The 22,364-nt window shown below is 47.1% G+C and overlaps 1 protein-coding gene across 10 annotated transcripts in view; it reads left to right on the forward strand.

The window, feature by feature from the left end:
- The first annotated feature begins 81 nt into the window (after nt 1-81).
- Nucleotides 82-22,364, forward strand: part of ZHX3 (zinc fingers and homeoboxes 3) — a 129,521-nt gene continuing 107,238 nt past the window's right edge. For 3 of the 10 annotated variants that reach the window (XM_045053609.1, XR_002154515.3, XR_006595179.1), the window contains exons 1-4: nt 3,486-3,731; nt 3,910-4,732; nt 5,713-5,871; nt 8,499-8,742. The gene's annotated coding sequence lies outside the window, so the exon portion shown is untranslated. Of the gene's footprint in view, nt 194-3,485; nt 3,732-3,909; nt 4,733-5,712; nt 5,872-8,498; nt 8,743-21,344; nt 21,571-21,827; nt 21,954-22,364 lie in introns of those variants that run through there. The other 7 variants (XM_045053611.1, XM_045053612.1, XM_045053614.1 and 4 more) reach the window with 7 other exon arrangements.

Genomic DNA, 22,364 nt, shown 5'->3' on the forward strand with positions numbered 1-22,364 from the left:
GAGGCTGGGCGGGCCGGACTTCAGGCCCCGCCCCGCACAGGCTCCACCCCGGCCCCGCCCCGCTCCCTAAAGCGGCTGGATGGGACGTCCTGGTGGCCCCCACCTGCCCCACCGCCAGGAGCAGCGGAAAAGCGGGGACTTTCGAATCCGGCAGACTTAGGCCCTCCTGGCTTTGCTTGCTGTATGACCTTGGGTAAGTTTTCCCCAGTCTGAGCCTGTTTTCTGTTTGGCAAAGCGGATAGCCACCTCGTGTGATTTCCGAGATTACATGAAACGACTTTGTGGGGCACTTGGCCCTCACACTTTCCCTCTTCAGGGGCAGCTTTCCCTGACCGTCCTGACACATCCCGTAGACTGGACAGGAGCCTCGCATCATAAGCTCACATAGCCCACGGCTGTAACTTCATATTTGTTTGAATGACTGTTTGATTTTTGTCCGTCTCCTCATTTGAAGCTGAACTTTGTGAGAGCAGGTCGCGTTCATCCTTACACCCCAGCGCCCAGTTCAGTGCCTGACATACAGCGGGAGCTCAATAGATGCCCGCTCTCCTTCATGCCACCCATCTGACGCACCGGTGGAGCGTCAATACTGCTATCGGCCAGCAGAGGGCAGGCGGTGACCAGCCTTTTCACCCTGCTGCCCTTCCTCTCAGCCGGCAGGCCGGGCGGGAGCGGGACAGGTGAGCCCAGGTGCGCGCACGTCTGAAGAATCGGCGGGCCCGCGAGCCACGGGCGAGGAGTCGGGCTAGGACACGGGTTTTCTTTCCCCTCGGATCTGTGGCCTGTCCTCGATCAAAGGCCTTTCTGACAAACCGTGTGGATGTACGGCTCCTGCAAAAAAGATGCGCTAGGAATCAGGAGGTGAGGGAGTTTGCTGTGAAGAGCGAGGGCACCGAGACGCTTGGAGGATTGGGGTGCATTGTAAAGAGCCAGGCTTAGGGGGTCCCGGGTGGTGGGGAGTGAGAGGTGGCCGCCATTGTTCTGTGACCCAAGATGACGGGACCTGGGTGGGGTGACTGTCTCCAGTTGTCCTCAGTATAGCAAAGCCATTTAGTGTCAGTCCTAAACCCAAACTATGTCTGGTTTGTATCTCAAAAGAGCCCTGTTGGGAGCAGAGCTATCTCAAGGTGGCCAGAGGGCAGCGCTGCCTCCAACATATCTGTGGAAGCATTATATATAACTATTATATTTAACAGTGAAACCGTGGAAACGTAAGAATCCCACAAGGGAGCCTGGGAGGAAAGGAGAGGTCCAAGGTGATGGCTACTGATTCCATAGTTACCGTACCTCTTTGAGCCTCAATTCCTCATCTGCGAAATGGAGATAAAACCTACCTTGCAGGATTGTGTTGTGAGGATTAAGCAGGACGAACTCAGTCAGTGGTTCTCAACTTTGGCTGTGCATTGACAGCACCATACCCCGGGGAAAATACTGATGCCTGGGGTACTGGGATCACCTGGGAAATCTTCAGGTGATGGCACTGTGCAGCCAAGGCTGAGAACTCCTGAGCTTTAGCACAAAGGGCACACACTAGGCATTCAAAAATGTGTATCACGTTAAAAAAAAAATGGAGCACATATTGTTTTCATTGTTCCTCTTTAGTGAAGAAATAAATTGACATAAAGGTTGTTGCAGTAATTGGATTTCCAACAGGCTTGTTTCCGGAACTATGAATCATCGGGATTTGGTGATTATGGGGGTGGGGGAGACAGAGGCAGCCGCTGGTAATATGACTTATCCCAACGTCCAACGGAACTGAATGGGGCAGGGACCACCCTGTTCTAGCTTGCAGTTTATAGAACTATTTCCAAGGCACGCTCTGAGCATGCAAGCACCCTGGGCTCTTGTGTTTGTTCATGTCTGGGGTTGAGGACAGGGGCTGTTTTCTCCTCTCCCTGGGTACCCTCACCAGGCAGGCCTATGCCAGTGGCAACTGTTTGACTTTTAAGTAACCCACAAGTGCACGTGGCACCTCCCTCTTTATGGAACTTGGTAACTTTAGGTGCTTCAATAAATTATAGACCCAATGATTGTTTACTGTGCCTCACGACTTTTTTGCTGGGTGAACCCAGCGTGAAGTGGGAGGACCTGTTCACCTAGGCCTGTGGCTGTGACCACTTGTTATGGCAGCCAGACTGAGCCTGGAACAGCTCCTCAGTCACTCCTGGTGGCCTGGTGGCCTCATTGAAAATGGGGAGGGAGGCAGAGGAACCTGTGGCTGGCTCCCTCCAGCATGGAGGCCTGGGGTTTGGGGGCTAGGGAGTTGATGTCTCGCTAGGATTATTTGATTTAGCAAATAAGAATAAAGAACACCAGTTAAATTTGAAGCTCAGATAAATAACAAAAGTTTTTTTTAGTGTAAGTATGTCCCATGCAATTTGGGATATACTTATAGTAAAAACAAAAAAATCATTATTTATCTGAACTTCAAATTTAACTGGATAGCCTTCATTTTTATTTGCTAAATCTAGCAGCTCTATGCCTGGCCAAACAGCCAAGGAAAAGCCAGCACAGGGAATTTGCTGCTGCCCCTCCTGCTCAATGTTGCCACATTCAGCTTCCACCTGTCACTGCCCTGCTCCAGAACTGTGCATGGTTCCCAGCTGCTTCCCTGCTTCCATAGCACAACCTTGACTCCCTGGCTGCTGTGCTGGGCCTTGCTCTTCTGCCAGCCCAGCTGCCCTGCTTGGACCCTTACCCACCTCTTCTGCTCATGTTTCCCCTGATGGCATGTGTCCTTCCCACTCCCAGTAGCAATTGCAAACACTTAGTGACTACCTCCTGGGTACAGGCCCCATGCTTAGTTCTTCATCTGCATAATCTCATTTCGTTCTCATAAAACCTCATACGGCATATGGACAGTAGTTATCCTATTTTACTGATGAAGAAACTGATGCCCTAACAGTGATTCTTTTTTTTTTTAATGTTTATTTATTTTGAAAGAGAGAAAGAGCACGTGCACACGTGCGGGGGATGGGCAGAAAGAGAGAGAGAGAGAAATCCCAAGTAGGCTCAGCCCCACGTGGGGCTCAACCTCATGAACCGTAAAATCGTGACCTGAGCGGAAATCAAGAGTTGGTTAAGGCAGCTTAACCAACTGAGCCACCCAGGCACCCCGACCCTAACAGTGATTCTTAAACCTGGTTCCTGTGTCAGCAGCAGCAGCCCCTGAGAGATGTTTAGAAATGCAAACTCTCAGCCTCTGCTCCACACTTAGGAATCAAAATCTCTGGGGGTGGGGCCCAGTCACCTGTATTTTAATAAGACACCCCTCCCCCCCTTCAGTGTTTCTGATTCACACTCTAGTTTGAGACCTACTGCTCTAACAGGTGAAGTGACTACAGGAGTTTGTCACCGGGCAGAGGTCTAGGGGATCGCAGAGGACTCCCAGGCAGGATGTTTATGATCTCACTGAGCACCATACCTAGGCCAGGCACTAGAGATGCTGCAGTGACCCCACAGTCTTGGGGTGGGGGGGGGGGGGTGGGTAGAAGAGAAAGAATAGACAGGTAGTCCGGCAGTGGCAGTTGCGATTTAAGATGACCAGGCTTAGGCGGACCAAGCCCTGAAACCCATAGCAAGATGGGACAGGTCAAGGAGGGCTTTGAAAAGCTTGAAAAATAAGTCGAAATTAGATGAAGAAGGGTGCGAATGATGTTTTGGGAGTAGGGACTGGTTAGTGCAAAGGCCCTGCAGAGCTACCTGGAGGTAGTTCAGTCTTGAAGATGAAGGTGAGGAGAGCGGGGGGTGGGGGGGGGTGGGGGCGGGGGGAGAATCAGATTGGGGGGGGGGGAGGGTCCTCTGCCCCCAGAGCAAAGGAAAAAGCTTTAATGGGTGTTGAGATGGCACTAGGGAAGATGGGGGTGGGGACTGGGATGCAGGGGGTTCCAGGCCTTCCTCCGCCCCTAGGTCTGCCCCCGCCACTCCCCAGGCCGTTGCGGAGACTCGATCCCCCAATGGCAGCAGCGGGCAGGTGCTCAGTTCCAGGACCGGCAGTCTAAGACCAGCTCCTTCCGGGACCGACAGGCGGGACTGGGAAAGCAGGGCGGGTCACCGCTCCCCTCTGCCGGCCCCACCCATCCGCCGACCCCGCCCCTGCTTCCAGCTCCGCCCCCTGCCTCCGGCTCCGCCCTCCACCTCCGGCTGGAGGCAGCCAGGCTCTGGGCTACTGGCCTAAGTCGCTTTTGCCTCCCATGCTGCCTTTTCCTGCTGATGTGGCAACGGCCGTGGGGCTACTGGGGCCTCTTCTCTCAGCTTTTCAAGGACAGGCCCTGGATGTGGTCAGGGATTCCTGGGCTGGAGCGCAGGACACTTCCGTAGCTATCTCCTCTTCCTGCCAACGAAGCCTCTGTTGCCAGCGGAGGACTGACCCAGCCTGGCCAGGTTGCCTGGCAGTGTGGGCTGAGGCTGGGCAGTTCCCGATTCCAGCTGTCCTTCCCGGAAAAACGTCAGTTTGGCTGAACCTTAGGATCCGTTTGCGATTTCTAGCCCGGGGAGGATTACTGGAAGACCATTAACCACCGTAGGAAGCAGCGCTTTCTGTGTGTCCAACATCTCTGCAGGACTTACCAGCTGCCCCATTGGCTTGACCTTCGGCAAGGGACTTCCGTTCCTCCTCTTTTTATTTGGGTATACCTTCTGCCCCGACCTGCTGACATCCAGGACCATGGATGAAAGTCACTAGGCTTTGCAATTCAAGAAGGGTCTTGCGTGGTGCCCTCCACTTAAATAGGTATTCAAAAATATTGTTTAGGGAAGATCAATTTCTTCTGGGCCCTGAATTATATATAGATGGAGTATATATAGTAGGGCAAGGGCAGTTTAAGTGGGTGGAAGTAGTGAGTAAAGGCACAGATGATGGAGAGAGAAAGTAAGTGCCCAGGAGATGACCTGTCTGGCCTTCAGTGTTGGGCAAAGCCATGGGCACTGAGGAGCCATGGATGGTTGTTGAGCAGGAGAGAGATAATATTGCTGGTCATTGTACTAGAGCCTTTGTGAATGTTATTGCACTGTCTGCCCACATTGTTCTCCCCCTGCCCCCTATCTATACAGTTCATGCCAAGTCAGTTTTTAGATCCCAGATCCATTGTCACTTACTCTGGGAAACCCTCAATGGCAGACAGACTCTAAGGTGACCCCCTGTCTCCCCACCTCCTGGTGTTCATGCCTTCGTGTAATCCTTTCCTCTTGAGTGGGGGTAGGACCTGTGACTTGCTTTTAAAATATGGCAAAGGTGATGGGGTGTCACTCCCATGATTATGTAACATAGAGTCTTGCTAGCAGACTAGTTCTGACACTCTCCTTGCTGACTTGAGGAAGGGAACAGCCATGTTGAGGAAGCCTGAGTGGCAAGGAGCTATGGGTAGTCCCTAGGTCCTGCTGACAGACAGCAAGAAGTCAGCGTTCTCAGTCCTGCAGCCACCAGGAAATGAATCCTGCCAGCAATCTGAGGGAGCTTGAGCCCCCAAGTGAGAATGTAGTCCCACCATCACCTTGAGCACAGCCTTAGGAGTCCCCGAGTAGAAGACCCAGCTAAGCCATGCCCAGACTCCTGACTCACAGAAACTGAGATAATAAATCTCTGTTGTTGAGAATCCCTAGGTCGGTAGTGATTTATTACAGAGCAGTAACTAACTGATGCACCTTCCGGCTAGGGTAACCCCTTTACATAGGCTCTCATAGCATTATGTGCCTTTTCTTTCCTTTTTAAAGTGCTTTTTCATCCTTTTATGTGACACTTTGTATATACCATTTGATGAATGCTATGTCTTCATGAGGACACATTTGCTCATCACTTTACCCCCAGAGTCTCTCTCGGTGCCTGACACATGGAAGAAGACCTACAATAAGGATTAGTTCATGTGTTAGTGAGTGAGTGCTCTTTTTTAATCTTTACTACAATGTGGCTAAGTGGGAACCATTGTTATATAGGAAGAAAAGGAAACAAGGTATTTTTTTTCAAAGTCTACTATTTTGAGAGAGAGAGAGAGAGAGAGAGAGAGAGAGAAAGAGAGAGAGCACGTGTGTGCGGGATAGGGGCAGAGAGAATCCCAAGCAGGATCCACACTGCCAGCATAGAGCCCACTGAGGGGCTCAAACCCAAGAACCACAAGACCATGGCCTGAGCCGAAGTCCAATGCTCAACCGACTGAGCCACCCAAGAAACCAGTTATTAACATAAACTTAAAGGTATACTAAACAAAATCTTATTATCTTCTAAGTAAACATTTTGGTTTATATATGCCACCATATCCTAATTTTTAGTATGACTACAGAATGAATGATTTGGGAGCAGGGTGTAGATTGCATGGTATGACCTCCTTCGTGGAGCATTGTATTTTCTAAAAAGTACAACCATCCAAAAATACTTTGGGGCTCCTTTGGTTTTCCCAAAGACTTACCTCTTACTTAAATCATTCTTTGGAAACTCCTCCCCATCACTGTCCTTTTCTGACCTGACCCAAACAGGCCCTCATCTGCTAATGCTTTGTGTGATTCCCACAGTTTGCCAACACCATTCTCATCGGCTTCATAAATTCTACATCTTTGGCAAGATTTGTAGTTTCATTTTGTACTCCATTTGCGCCATACTCCCAGAGGTCAAAGCCATCTGACTGCGGGATGCCGTTAAAACCAAACTCTGCCCTGCTTGGAGAGCCCTCCCCACCGCCCACTGCCACCCTCCTGTCCTACTCTGCCCCCTTCACCCATTCTGCAGTGGCCATATTCATCTCCTCGTGGATCCCAATCCATGAGCACACCAGAGACACTTCCCCCTTTGCCCTGGAGGTCCCTACAGTGCTTTCCCCAGACACCTTCATGGCTCACTCCCTCACCCACACCAAGATTAGTCAGATTCAGATGTCACCTTTCTACCCTGACCACTCCCATCCAACCTTTCCTGGTTCTAATCTTTCCCAGGAACATGAACCACCGTCTCATATGCTATATGTTTTACTTATTTATGATATTTGGCATTTGTCTCCCCCTCCACGAGAATGTAAGCCCCTGTGAGGACAAGACCTGTCTTCACTGATATATCCCAAGAGTGGCGTCTGGCACATAGTAGGTCTCCAGGAGAGTGAGGGTCCACATCTTTGATGATCTTGCGCATGACTCAAAGTCTCCATCCTCTACTGCTGGCCCACCTCCTTCTGGCCCCTCTCTCCGGTACTCCAGCCCCTGTCTAGGTGATATGAATTGTCAGGCAGTCATCTGCCTGACTCCAGAGGGCCTTCCTAGGGTGCGGGTGTTTTGACCTCACTGTGTCCCCCGCCGCGTCTCCAGCAGGCGTGAAATACTAAATTCCTGTTTTTGTTCTGTGTAACAGCAAGAGGATTAGAGAGGAAGGAGGAAGGAGATGATTGGGGAAGCAATGGCCAGAGTGGAGAGGGAGGAGAAAGAAGACAGTCACAGGTTTTCTCGGGGTCCCCACCCACTCAGCTTTCTAAGCAGCTCAGAGAAGCGGCCGGCAGTAGGTGAAGGCTGTGTGCCACATATCCTGAGCTGGGCGCCACGTGGCAGAAACAGTCCCGTTGAGTCATGGGACACACAGCCACACTGCTTTGTAGAGTTTGGTGTGTGGAGTATTTTTGTTTTTTACAGCCCAGCTGCCTGTGTAATGACTTCCTTCCCTCGGCCTTGTTCACAGAGGTGTCCCTGAGCGACCAGCTGAGTCACCACATTCCTTGCAGCTTAAAACACTGGCCCCAGCACCAAGGCCCAGTTCCTTCATGTAGATGGGACCTTTCAAGGCGGCCAGGGAATGCCCAGAAAGACAGGCTATACAGCTCCCGTTTCTAACATGCACCCCTCCCCCAAAACATGATTATAAACCAAGTAAAGATGGAAAGAAATTCCATCTCCTAAGGATTAGGGAATGGCCACAGCCGCGTGCCACGGTCTGACGAATTACTTGTCAGCAACCATGAAAATGCACCTGGGTGGCTCAGTCAGTTGAGTGCCCGACTCTTGATTTCAGCTCAGGTCATGATTCCAGGGTCATGTGATCGAGCCCCATGTGGGGCTTCGCGCTGCGTAGAACCTGCTTGAGATTCTCTCCCTCTCTCTCTCTCTCTCTTCCTCTCTCCCCCTCCTCTATCCCTCTCTCCCCCCCTCCTCTTTTCTCCCTCACTCTCTCCTCTGCTCCCTCTCCCCCCTGCCCCTCTTACCCACTCTCTCCCTCTCTCTCAAAAAAAATAATAAAAAAGAGGCTCTTGAAGTGGTATATAAACCAAAAGAACCTAAAGATTTGTCAGTAACCATGAAGTCAATACTACACGAGGGAGAGGGGAGGGATGAGGAACCAACATCCATGCAGCATGAAGAGTCAGAAACCCAAGCGAAGACTGGGAACTCTCCATGGCCAGCTGGCAGGAAGGGAAACTTGCTTAGCCCTCCTGGAAAATAAGCACATAGTTCTCGGTAACATTAAGTACGCATAGGGCACAGAGGTTAGCAATTTAACACCTTGAAATGTATTTTGAAAATTTGCTCAGATACATGAGAACACCGGGAGGAGGATATTTAGAAGAGCAATGTTCATGGCATAGGTGAACGGGAGGCAAGGGAAGTGCCGAAGGAAGGAGCTAGTAAACCACGGATACCTGCCGGGAGATTCTGCACGGCATTGTGAAGAGATGGCATAGATGTACACACAGCAAAGTGGATGGGGCTTACAGCGTCAGGCGGGGAAAGCGGCCGAAGAGCGAGAAGGCACAACAGTTCTCCGGTTTTACTGAGGTATGACTGATGTACAGTCACACACACTTAAGGATTTGAGTTTCAACATGTTTCACTACCCGTGAAACCACCACCACAATCAAGATAATGGGTATATCCATCACCCCCAAGTAAGAAGTAGGTCTACATGTATTCAAACGGACAGATGTCTAGCACCTGTTGTTAAGTATTTTTAAAAGTTCAACAGTCTCGGGGCGCCTGGGTGGCTCAGTCGGTTAAGCGTCCGACTTCAGCCAGGTCACGATCTCGCGGTCTGTGAGTTCGAGCCCGGCGTCAGGCTCTGGGCTGATGGCTCGGAGCCTGGAGCCTGTTTCCGATTCTGTGTCTCCCTCTCTCTCTGCCCCTCCCCCGTTCATGCTCTGTCTCTCTCTGTCCCAAAAGTAAATCAACGTTAAAAAAAATTTTTTTTTAAAAAAGTTCAACAGTCTGTAATATAATCTTGTAGTTATAATAAAAAAAATGTTTAGGTATCCTGAAGACATCTGGAAGAACATGCACAAAACAAAATTATGTTCGCTGTTGGGAATCTTATGAAAACTGCTTGGCCTTATTTGGCTGGTGTACCTTGCATTTCAGAAACTGCCTGTGCCGCTTGTCCCACCTCGTGGTCTCCAGTGAAGGTTAACACACTAGCAATGTGTCAGTATGGCCCCCTAACTTTGAGTGACTTTATTAAAATGTCACTGAGGTTGTCATAAGGAACTCCAACATGAGGGGTGCCTGACTCTTGTTCTCCATCCCCACATCAGACAGCTGTGTCAACAATTTCCTTCAGCTCACCCCCAGGACCATTTTCTCTTCTCATCCCTTCCGACTGGAGACAATCCAGCAGAGGGGCAGTTGTGGCTGGGACAAAAGAGTGATTCCCCAACTTGTTTGCAAATCCATCTTTTTTTTTTTTTTAAGTAATCTCTACTCCCAATGTGGGGCTCGAACTCATGACCCCGAGATCAAGAGTCGCACGCTCCTGAGCCAGCCAGGCACCCCGCAAATCCATCTTTTATTACCCTTCTTCATGTATTCGTAGGTACAGGGAGGGGTGGAAGATTGTGGGGGCAGGGGCATGTTGAGTTTTGTCTGGTTATGGGCTTTATACAAAAGCAGTCCTTGTTCTTTTGTGTCTGGCTTCTTTTACTTCACGTTTTTTATAAGAGTTCCATGTTGCTGTGTGCAGCTGTAGTTCATTCATGTTTTGTGCAGTATAAAGCATTCCATCAAGTGAATATACCACAATTTATCTGTCCCTTCTACTGATTGACATACGGGTTGTTTCCAGCCTGGGGCTATTGCAAAGAATGCTGCTGTGAACATTCTTCTACATGTCCACCTGTTCCACCTGGACATGTATTTCTCCTAGGTATATACTCTGGAGCAGAATTGCTGGGTTATAGGTATTCCTATGCTTAACTTAAAAAAATAATGCCAAACCGTTTCCCAAAATGATTATACAAGTACACGCCCTCCAGCAATATATGAGAGTTCCCCTTGTACATTTACCAATGGTTCTTCCCAGCCACTGGTACTATCAGACTTTGTACTTTAGCCATCTGGTGGGTCTGTAGTACCTCTTCTCTCTGGTTCATTTCCCTGATTACTAATGAGGCTGCGCACCTTTCATATGTTTATTGGCCATGTGGATTTTTTTGTGTGCAGACCCTGCTCTTCCCCATTTTTCCATTGCTCTATATTTTCATCATTTATGGTAGTTTTTATATATTCTGGTTATAAATCCTTTGCCACCTATGTGCATTGCAAATCTTTCTCTTCTGTGGCTAATGATGTTTCTTGATGCACGAAAGGTCTTAACTATAAAGAAGTCCAATTTATCGGTCTTTCACTTGTGGTTAGTGCTTTTACTGTCTTAAGAAAACTTTTCCTCCTTTGATGTCATAAAGATATTGTATGTTATCTTCTAAAGCTTTACTGGCTTACCTTTCATATTTTAGTCCATAATGTGTAGAAATTGGCTTTTGAGGATGGTGTGCAATGGGGTTCCAATGTCATTTTTCCCATGTGGACATTCAATCGACTTAACACTATTCAAAAGATCATTTCCTCACACTGTTCTGCAATGCTATCTCTAACATTAATATGGTTGGGGGGGGGTCTCCTGTCCATAGGTTTTTGTCAACTCTTATAACAATACCATACTGTCTTAATTATTAGAGCTTTATGATAAGTTTTGTTAGCTGATAGACTAAATCCCCTCTACCTTGTACTTCTTCAAGTGTACCTTAGCCATTGTTGGCCTTCTGCAGTTTCATATAAACTATAAAGTTTAATGTAAGTTAATATAAATTAGAATGACCATGTCAAGTGCCATATGAAAATCAACTGGGATTGCTTTGAATCTATAGACCAATTGAAGAGAATGACAGCTTTGCAATATTGAGCCTTCTAATCTATTAACATGGTATCTCTCTCCATTATTCATTTATTCTCTAATATTTATTAAAATGTTCATGGTTTCCTCCATAGAGGTCGTACATGTCTTTTGTTAGATCCATTTGTAGGTACTTGGTATTTTTTTGCTATTTCAAAACTGTTTTCACTATTTAACACTATTTTCTGGAAGACAGAAGTTGACTTTGGCATATTGATTATGCACCTGGAGAAGGACATTCATCAGAACCTGACCATGAACCTGACCATGGTGCCACCCTGACCTCAGACTTCCAGACTCCAAAACAGGGGAAATAAGTCCTATTGTTTATAAGCTACCCAGTTTATCATACTTTGTTACAGCAGCCAGACTAAGACAAAAATTTATTTGAGATTCCTTAGGATTTTCTACCTGCACAATCATGTCATTTTTTAATTTATTATTAAAAATTTTTAAAAATGTTTATTCATTTTTGAGAGACAGAGAGCAAGCTGGGGAGGGATAGAGAGAAAGGGAGACACAGAATCCGAACCAGGTTCCAGGTTGAGCTGAGCTGGACACGGGGCTCGAACCCATGAATGCGGAGATCATGACCCAAACTGAAGTCAGATGTTCAACCAACTGAGCCACTCAGGGGCCCCTACCATTATGCCATTTTTGAAGATGGCTTTATTTCTTTCTTTCTTAGCTTTTTGATTTTTTTTTTCTTTTTCTTGTCTTATTGCCCTGGCTAGGACAGCCCATAAAATGTTGATTAGAAGTGGTGATAACTGATATTCTTGTCAGTTCCTGAGCTTAGAGAGGAAAATGCTCACTATTTTACCATTAAGAATGGTGTTAGCTCTAGTTGATCCCCCCTGTATCTCCTGTATCAGAATGAGGAAACTATCTTCCATCTTTAGGTTGCTAAGAGTTTTTACTGTGAATAAGTGTTGAATTTGTCAAATGCTTTTTTTTTAGCATCTATTCAGATAGCCAAATTATTTTTCCTTTTTATTCTGTTAATGTGGTTGGTTGATTTTTAAATATTAAACCAGTTTGCATTCCTGAGATAACCTCTACTTTGTTATGACTTATTATCCTTTTAATTTGCTGCTGTATTTGATTTGCTAACATTTTGTTTTGGATTTTTGTATTGATGTCATGAGAGATAGTGATATTTTCTCTTGTCATGTTCTTGCCAGGTTTTGGTAGTATGATTATGCTGACCTTATAAAATAAGTTGGTAAGTGTTCCCTCTATTTTCTAAGGGAATTTGTTTAAAATAGGTATTCTTATTTAAAATTTTAGTGAGAATATTTTCATTATCTTTTAACCTATATGTCCTCATACTAAAGTATGTCATAAGCATCATATAGTTGAATCTTATATTTTGTTTAAATTTGCCCTATTGGGGCACCCTGGGTGGCTCAGTCTGTTGAGCGTCCAATTTCGGCTCAGGTCATGATCTCACAGCTCGTGAGTTCGAGCCCCGCGTCGGGCTCTGTGCTGACAGCTCGGAACCTGGAGCCTGCTTCAGATTCTGTGCCTCCCTCTCTGTCTGCCCGAACCCACTTGCATTCTGTCTCTCTCGAAAAAAAAAAAAAAAAATTAAAAAATTTCTAAAAATTTGCCCTGACAATATTTTTCTATTTGTTAGAATACTTAGTCCACTTATATTTGACATAATTACAGACACGGTTCCAAACCATTTACATCTATAATCTTGTTGTCTTCTTTTTGTTCTACCTGGTTGTTGTTCCCGTTTTCCTCTTTTTCTTCCTTCTTTTGTTTCAGCCAAGTATTTTTTATTACCTGATTTTACCCTTTTCGTTAGATTTTTTAACACTGTGGTAAAAGAAACACAACATAACCCATGATAACTATTTTTAAGTGTACAGTTTACTAGTCTTAATTACATTCACATTTTTGTGCAACCAATTTCCAGAATTCTTTTCACCTTGCAACACTGAAACATTTTTAAATGTTATTAAACAACAACTTTCCATCCTTTCCTCCTCCCAATCTGTGGCAATCACCATTCTGCTTTATGTCTCTATGAATTTAACTATTATAGACACCTGATATAAATAGAATCATACAGTATTTGTCCTTTTGTGACTGGCTTGTTTTGCTCAGTATCATGTCCTCAGGGTTCATCTAGGTTGTGGCATGTGTCAGAATTTTCTCCTTTTTAAAGGCTGAATAATATTCTATTGTGTATAGAGACCACATTTTGTTTTTTCATTCATCTTCATTGATGGAGATTTCGGTTGCTTCCACCTTTGGGCTATTGTGAATGCTGTTGCTCTGAACAAGGGTATAGAAATGTCTGTTTGAGTTCTTGCCTTCAGTTCTTCCTGATATGTTACCTAGAAGTAGAATTTCTGGATAATATGGTAATTCTATGTTTAACTTTTTTGAGGAACCATCATACTGTTTTCCAGGGCAGCTGCACTCTTGTACGTTCCCATGAATAGCACGAAAGTGTTCCAATTTCTCTGCATCAACTACAACATCTGGTTTTTTCTTTTTCTTTTCTCTTTTGGATAATAACCATCCTAATGGTTGTGAAGTGATATCTCATGATTTTTCCTTGTCTAAGCTTGGCTTTTATCTCCATGAATACAGTGCCTTTGGCTGTTTTTTACTCTCTGCCTGACAATTTCCTGTATATGGGGTCATCATGAGTCTGTTTCTTTGTTGCTTTACTTGTTTTCTCTTATGGTGTCTTGTCTTCTTATATGTCTGGCTGTATTTGTGCATTAGCATTGTAGTGCATGAAAAAAATTGTTAGTAGAAACTATTTTAAGGTTAGGATGATGTAAACTTCTCCCAAAGAGATTTTTTTTCTAGCCCGTAGGAGTGCTAACAGTTTAGGATCCTTTCACTCTGTATTGAGCTTGACATTATCTAGTCCACTCAGATGACTTGAAACCAGGATACATCTGTGCAAGGAATGGATCACTTCCAGTTCACATCTTCTCTTAAATTAAAGCTCTTCAAGATCCTACATTAAAGTGTGAAGAATTTTGTTTGCTCAGGGCTTGAATGTCACACTGAAGAGTCTGGAGAAGGGATGGGCAGTTGCTGGTCAATCTACTTGGTCAGGGGGCGGCATGATGAATCTTCGTTCTGTGGTCCAGTATGGGAAAAGGAGGAAGGCAAGCTGGGCTAGACTGGGCTAGGGAAACAGAGCTATTCAGAGAGATGGTCTGTCCTGACTGAGGTAATATAAGGCATGGGGTCTACCTGGTGGAGTATATATAGCAGGAGAGAAGCCAAGACTGCAGAGAAGTTGCAAGTCATAGTTCACCTGGGCTAGAAACTGGTTGTCTTCCTTGGCCCTGGGCAATCTTTCTGGCCAGTGTCTCCTCCAGGCTAGCCAATGACCACTTGTATAGTCTTGGCTGAGCCTCAATACGCTGGACAACTTCATTATTGTTCTCTCTGTGTCCATTCTAAACCCTGCCTTCTAGTCTCCACCCAGCATGTTGCCCCTATTCAGATCACTTCAGTAAAGCCTTCTTGCTCTTAGGATATGACTCAAATTATTACCATGACTTTCAAGGCTATGCATGATCTGGCCACTGTCCACCTCTCTAGCTTTATCTTCTCCAATATCTGCCTCATTGTACAATTTTCTTCTTCCTCTTTGTTTAAACCACCATGTATCCTTGACCACCAAAGGGCCTATGCATGTGCTGTTCCCTCTATAGGAAGTACTCTTCTTTCCGCTATTTGCCGAGTCTTATGGATTAAATGCATGTATTCCCCCCCCCCCAAATTCTTATGTTGAAGCCCTAGCTCCCCAGTGTGGTTATATTTGGAGTAAGGCAGTAATTAAGGTTAAATGAGGTCATAAGTGTAGGGCCCTGATCCAGTAGGATTAGTGTCCTTGTAAGAAGAGACACCAGAGAGCTTACTCCCCTTCTCTCCCTGTGCACAAATAATAAGAAAAGTTCATATGAGGACATAGCAAGAAAGCAGCCATCTCCAAGCCAGGAAGATAATTCTCACCAAAAACCAAATTGGCTGAGACTTTGATCTTGGACCTTCAACGTCAAGAACTATGAGAAAATAAATTTCTGTTATTTAAGCTACCTGGTCTATAATATTTTGTTATGGCAGCCTGAGCAAACTAATACATTTAACCCCTATTTTTCCCTTTAGATCTCACAGCAACTATTTCCCCAAACATCTTTGAGACAAAGCCACCTATTCGTGGATCTCATGGTACCATGCACCTTGTAAGATTTATGTTTTTAATTATTTGACCAATGTACGCCTTATTTACTAGACTGTAAGCTACACGAAGGTCTCTGCTTTTATTTGGGGCTGCATTATCAAAACCTAAGTAGGTACAGAGTAGGCGCACGATACCTATGTTTGGGGGAAGGAGAGTGGTAGGTGGGGACAGACAATGCCTTGAGCTGGGATGGTTTTATGGACATTTAAGCTCATCTCTGGTCCAACAGAAACTGTGTATTCGTAATCAAGATGTAACTCTAGGCTCCACCCTGTGATAGGGCTCAGGATCCCGCCCATCATGTTTGGCTCAGGACCTGAGCTGGGTTGGATCAGCCAAACCCCAGTTGCACGGGCCAGCTGAAGACCATCTCTGACATCAGGCCTCACCATTGTATTTTTCTTATAGTGTTCTCTTGAGGATGAAGTCATGACTTGATAAATACTGTTACACAATTGTACTCCCTTCACCTGCCCCCACAAACCAGTCCCTTTTTAATCCCAGAAACTCATCTAATGGCAGTCAGGGCCACTGTGTATAAGATAGGGCCCACTCAGGAGACAGAAACCACACCAGTAATTTGAACAAGAAACATTTAATATGAAGAATTATTAACCAGTGAAAGGTTGTTGGTGACTAAAAAGGTCAAAAGAGAGCTCCAAAGAATACAGGCACAGTAGCTATAGACAGCAGCTATTATCTCTAGGGCTGAGACTGAGTGGCCAAGGAGAGAACAAACTTGCAAGCACCTCTTCCCCAGCCCCAGGGTGAGATTTGGGCCTTGTTGGAGAGAGCAGGAATTCAGCCCATTGCACAGCGGAGAACTTTGCTGGAAGTTCACAGGCAATAGGTCAGAAGCTGGCCATCCAGGTGGCAGAAAAGCTCACTGGAGGGTGAGCATCACCGGGTCTCCCATAGACCCCTAGCAACCATGCACTGTAGGAGCAGGAAGAGCAGACTGGAAACAGGAAGCCTCTGAATCAGGAAGCCCCATATGCTTCCATTTTTTTGCATTTTTCCAGTCCTCTCTACTGACAAAGCCTGGCAAAAGGGGAATGTTTACAGAATTCAGCTTCAGTATCACGGGGCAAGGCAAAGAAGTGTGCTTTAGAGCTGACAGGCAATAAGTTGGCACAACTGGATTCAGAAACTTTCTTAAAAAAACTGATGGGACAGGGGAGCCTGGGTGGTTCAGTTGGTTGAGCGTCCAACTTTGGCTCAGGTCATGATCTCGTGGTCTGTGAATTTGAGCCCCACGTTAGGCTCTATGTTGTCAGCTCAGAGCCTGGCGTCTGCTTCAGATTCTGAGTGTGTCTCTCTCTCTGCCCCTCCCCTGCTCGAGCTCTGTCTCTCTCTCTTTCTCAAAAGTAAATAAACATTAAAAAAAAAAAGCTGATGGGACATCCTTTTTAACCTTTGAATCTTTATAATGCATCATACACCATGTTAATATAACACGTGGAGTATCTCATTCAATTCTCTTAACTACATTAGGGGGCTAAGTTACTCAAGTTCACACAGCAAGTAAGTGGGGGAGACAGGATTCAAACCCAGGAGTTTCAAATTTAATCTTACTTCCATACTGCATTAAACTTCCTCCTGGATTCCTTCACTCCAGACGTCATAAATGCAACAGAAAGTTTCATGGAGAGTGATAGAACCTTCTCTATGAAATGAACTACGTACTTCTGATCAAGCTAGGGGCTCTGTCACTATCCTGATACTGTAGGGTTCTTCTTCGAATCCTTGGTTCTCAGCTGGTTACTGTTCCTTTTCTGTGCTCTGCCTGTGTTGTGATACCTTATTCTAGAAAAGGAGCTGGCATATAAATCACAGAATTTTCAGCTTCTCTTCCTGTGATTGTTCAAAATTCAGACATTTTGCCCCTTGAGGTTCTATAGCACTGGCTACTCTTCAGAGCTATGCAGCGGATATGGTAGAATAGCCATAGTTGGAATGCTTTTGGTTTCAGATAATAGAAAACCCAACTCAAATTACAGTCAACAATACAGGGAATTTATTGACTTACATGACTTTATTGGTTCAGGCAAGCCTTGATCAGCACTCCCAACTGTTTTCTTTTTTGTTCTTTCTGCTTTTCCCCGTTCCATGTGTTGGCTTCATCTTTAGGCTGGCTCTCTTTATGGTCACAAAATAGTTACCAGCCACACATGGTTCCTCACTGACATCCAGGGAAGCAATGATGACTTTATTCAGTTATTGTGAAGGGGCAAATATTAGATACTGATAGCTGTAGTCCTGGGTAATAGGTCTATTCTTGAAGCAATCAATACAAAGTAGATGGGATTACTCCAATTGACTTAGTATAGCCAGAGTCCATACTCACATGTGGAAAATGAGGCCTATCCCAGCCGAATAGCCTCAATGTTGTGCAATGGGGAGTGGGATACACTGGATGTTTTAAGGTGCATCTGTCAGGAAAGGTTAGGTTTTGCTGTGGTGATGAACAAGCCCCAATCGTTTTATAACAGCAGGTATCTTTCTTGCTCATACTACATGTGCACTGTGAGTGCACTGGGGGGCATTATTTAATGTTTTCTCCCTTCAGGACCCAGACTGATGGAGCTATCACCATCTCAAGCACTGTCTATTGTTGTTTCTGAGGGAAAGAGAGTATACAAAATTGCCTACCAGCTCTTAAAGTTTGGACCCAGGAATATATCCGCTTACACATTATTGACCAAAGCAAGTGGCATGGACACTCCTGACTCCAAGCTGTAAGGAAGTACAACCCCATCATGTGCCTGGGAAACAAACCAGAAATGTTTGGTGGCTAGCATTAATGTCAACTACCACAAGAGGCCATCAGAATACCCACAAGAGAGGGCTTATAGAGACCACCCCAGTTTCTGCCCACTTTTTGTTGGGAAAAGAATAACTTCCTGTTTTGATTGCTACATAAAAAGAGGCCTCCCTACTCTGCAGAAATCAGGAACTCAATACTCATTTTCTGTGTGACTATCAAATATCTTCCAGGTGTTTTGCCTTTAAGTGGAATCAATGGTTCTGCGAGGCACTTCTATTAAGATATCTCAACTCAAAACAACTCCCTTTTTCATGGCCTTGATCCACAGAGGTGGATTCCTGATGAACTTCCATGAACTGTAAAGTGGCCATAATTGTCCTTGGGAATGGGGGCACCTGACTGAAGTTGGGTCACTTACAGCCTCTTTCCATTCCTTGATTCAGAGGCAGGTTCCTGGTGAACTACATGACCTGTATTGTTCTGGGGGAGGGGGACACCTGACTCAAGTTGAGTCAGAGCTCTTCTCTGAGATTTTGGCATCGATGATTAGGAATTTCTAGTCTATGTGTACCTGGTAGACATATTTCCCATTGTGTTACCTGGAAGCACAGAAAAACAAGTTTGTGGGGGAGAATCTTACTGGCAAAACCTGCTCTGTTTCCAATCCATCCAGCAGTCCATTTGGGTTCTTGTTGGCCTGAGGAACCCATCCCTTTGACCACTAAAAAGCCATAAGGTAAATTCCTCTTTATTGTTTTTTTAAACTGGCTGAGGGGTTACTGGTACTTGCAGCAAACCCCTAACTGATACATATTCTTTGCCTCTGGACCCCGACACAAAAAGGTTGTAGGTGTAGCCCATTCCAGTAAAGTAGAGGTCAGGTGGCAATTCTATTTCATCCATTATACTTCTGGCAGTTTCTTTTCTGCTTGAGAAAGCTCATCAGAATGTGAGTGAGTTCAGGTGACATTATTATAGGGCTCACCTGGAATCTACTTAAGTTATTTTTTTTTTAAAGGAAAATAACTTGTCTCCTTGGGTAAATACTATTTTCGACCCACTTCCCAACACTGGTATTGAGTGCATGCTGTTTCCTCTGCCTGGAGTCCTCTCCTTATCAAGTCTTTAGACCCAGCTCCAGTGTCACCTCCTGTGCGGAGACTTTCTACACTCTCCTATATTGTATTAATTATGTCCTTCTCTCTGCTTCCCAAAGCAGGTGGCACATATATCCAGAGTTACATATTTTTCCTCCAGAAATACTTTATACGTCTGTATCACTTGAAATTCTGAGTTCCTCAGTGGTTGGGAGAATGCCTTGTTTGCCTCCACATTCCACAGTGCCTGGACTGGAATAGATGCTCAGAAAAGTTTGTTGAGTAAATGAAGTTAAATTAGAGCAACATATCCCATATCTACTCTTATTCAAGAAATATATAGTGCCTACCCAACCATCCCAGGCCATGTTCCAGATACTGCAGATGAGCAACACGAGTCCTTGCCCTCAGAACATTACAGATGATATTCAGGTCATAAGGGCTATAAGGAAAAGTAAAGCAGGGTTAGGGGAGAAGAGAATGATGAGGGGGGTGGGACTTGATATTTTAGTAGAGTGGTGTAGATAACTTTCTGAGGAGATGACTTTTGAAAATTTTGAAATTTGTAGTAAGGGTACATGCCTTTCTGGTATCTGGGAGGTAAGAAACATTATGTGCAAAGGTCTCGAGGTAGGAGTGAGGCTTCATGTTCCAGAAGCAGGAAGGAGGCGAGTGTGGCTGGAATGGAGTGAGGGGGCAGAGTGCAAGGAGATGCAGTTAGAGAAGGGGAGGGGTGTTAGGTGGGGCAGAGGGGGGCTCACACTTAGGTTCTTGGAGGTCCTTGGTGAAAAGATTTTGATCTTTGCCCTGAGTGGGATGGAAAGACATTGGAGACTTTAGAGAAGGGGAGAAATACGTTTTGACTTAGTTTTTAATAGAATCTCTCTGGCTGCTTGAGAAGAAGCAGAGAGCAGAGTGGAATTGAGGAGAGCAGATAGGAGGTTATTGCAATATTTTAGGTAAAAGAAGAGGAGGGCTCAAATAGGGGTATTTCAAAGGTATTTGCTCCTGGATTACAGGTGGGATGTGATGACAGGAAAAGAGGAGTCAAGGATGACTTCAAGGTTTGGCCACAGCCAGCAGAAGGATGGAATTCACCTTTACTGTGGTGGGGGAGACTGAAAGGAGCAAATTGAGGGGCAAGTTCCAGAGTCCGGCTTTGAATATGTCAAGCTTGACATACTGCTCGATATTTATGTACAGATATGCTGTTTTACAGAATCTGAAGGTTAAAACACAACCTGAAGTTAAAGTCAGCTTTATTTATTGAACACCAGGCACGTGCGGAAAGCCCCACGTGTGCTGTCATTTAAATCTTCCCATCATTTCTACTGGCTTAATTACTAATATTTTCAATGCTCTTTCATGGATTAAAGATGAAATGCCATGTCCAAAGTCACTCAGCCAATCATTAATCTGCCAATATAATGCAGGGCCGGGATTCCAACCTAGGTGTGGTCAGACTGCAGAGCTCTTGCTAGATTCTAAAGGTGGGGATCACTTTCTGAGCATATCTGCCACAGCCTTGGGCTCCATAACAAAACAGGTACCTGGGCTGTGTGATAAAAAATCAGAAAAGGGTCCAACCCCATCCTAGGTGTTACAGGTTCCACAGTAGAAGCTGTAAACAAAGGACAACATTATTGTACCTGAGGGGACTGATGCTTGCAAGTTCTCAAGTCCCTGAAGATTTAATGTTAAAAAGCCATCAGAAGTTGTCGTTTAGAAATAGAAGGGATTAAAAATTGCAGTGGAGCATTGATGGGATGAAAGAAAAACCAACTCCCAGGCGATGCTTGCTGGAAAACACCAGGATCCCTGCCCTACATCCTTTCGAAAGGGTAGCCTAGTGTGACCTTCCTTAGGTGGTCCTCTAGAAAGACCAGGATATAGAGTACAAAAGCCGGGAACCTCTAGGGTCGCAGCATCCGCTCCCCTGTGCCCTCCTTCTCCGCCCCTTTCAGTCTCCACGCGGGGAAAAGCGGGACGACGCCTGCGCATGCGTCCGGGGCAAGGTCCGCTCCCCGCGACGTCAGGGGGCTCGCGCCCGCACTAAAGCCCCGCCCCCCGGGCGCAAGAGGCGACCTGGGCGGGGGGCCTCGGGCCCCGCCCCCAGCCGAGCCGAGCGGGGCCGAGCCGAGCCGAGCACCTCCGAGCGCGGCCGAGCCGAGCCGAGCGGCCCGGAGTCGGTTGGTGCAGCTGCGTCCCCGCCGCCCAGCAGTCCGAGGCTCCGGCGTCGCCGCCGCCTCCGCGGGGCCTGCGCCGGCCGCCCGCCCGCCCGCCGGGAGGGAGGTCCGGAACGCGGGGAGAGCGGCCCGGCCGCGGACGCCGCCGCCACCGCCGCCGCTGCCAGGTGAGCTCCCGCCGCGGCCCGCCGGCCCCGTGTGCCCCCGCGACTGTCAGTCTCCGTGTCTGTGTGTCTCTCTGCCTGTCAGCTCCCCCGCGTCTGCGCGAGCTCCCTCCCGCCACGCCTGACCCCCGGCCCTGCCCGCGGCGGCCGCCAGCCCCTCCCGCCCGCTGCCCCGGGTCTTTCTGTCAGCAGCCAGCACCCCCATGCGCGCAGGCTCCGCCCCTTCCCCCCGAAGCCCCGCCTTCGCCCCATCTGTCAGCACCCCCCACCCAGCCCGGGCGTCCTGGGGCTCGGTTGTAGCCCCCGCGGGCCGCAGCCGCGACGCGAGCAACAGGGGGTGCGGAGGGGAGGGGGGCGCCCGCAGACGCCCGCCTGTCCCGGCGAGGGTGCGTGTCCGAGCGCGCGGGTGCGGGACCGCGTGGGCGCCCGGGAGCCGGCATGGGCACTCGGGGGGCGGCCTGACCTGCGCGGGGCGGAGATGCCGGGCGGCCCCAAGCCGGTCGCTCCGACTCTCGCGACTCGCGCGGCCCCTGCCCCTAGTGTAAAGAGCCTCCGCTCCGCCAAGGAGGCAGCTGAGCCGGGACTCCCGCCGCTTGGGGTACAGTAGAGCCCTGAACCCCGGGACCCTCGTTTGGGCCCCGGCTCCCCGGATGCCCAGAGCGGCGTGTGAGCGGAGTTTGGGGCTTGGTAATCCCAGTTTGGGATTTCCATTCAGAGAAGCCTGTCGGAAGTGACTGAGGAGTGGGTGGGATGTGGAGCTTGGGTGGGAAGTGTTTGAGAGCTTGAGTCACTTTGAG

The sequence above is a fragment of the Felis catus genome, chromosome A3 (assembly GCF_018350175.1).
Source record: "Felis catus isolate Fca126 chromosome A3, F.catus_Fca126_mat1.0, whole genome shotgun sequence".
In the NCBI taxonomy this organism is placed as follows: domain Eukaryota; kingdom Metazoa; phylum Chordata; class Mammalia; order Carnivora; family Felidae; genus Felis; species Felis catus.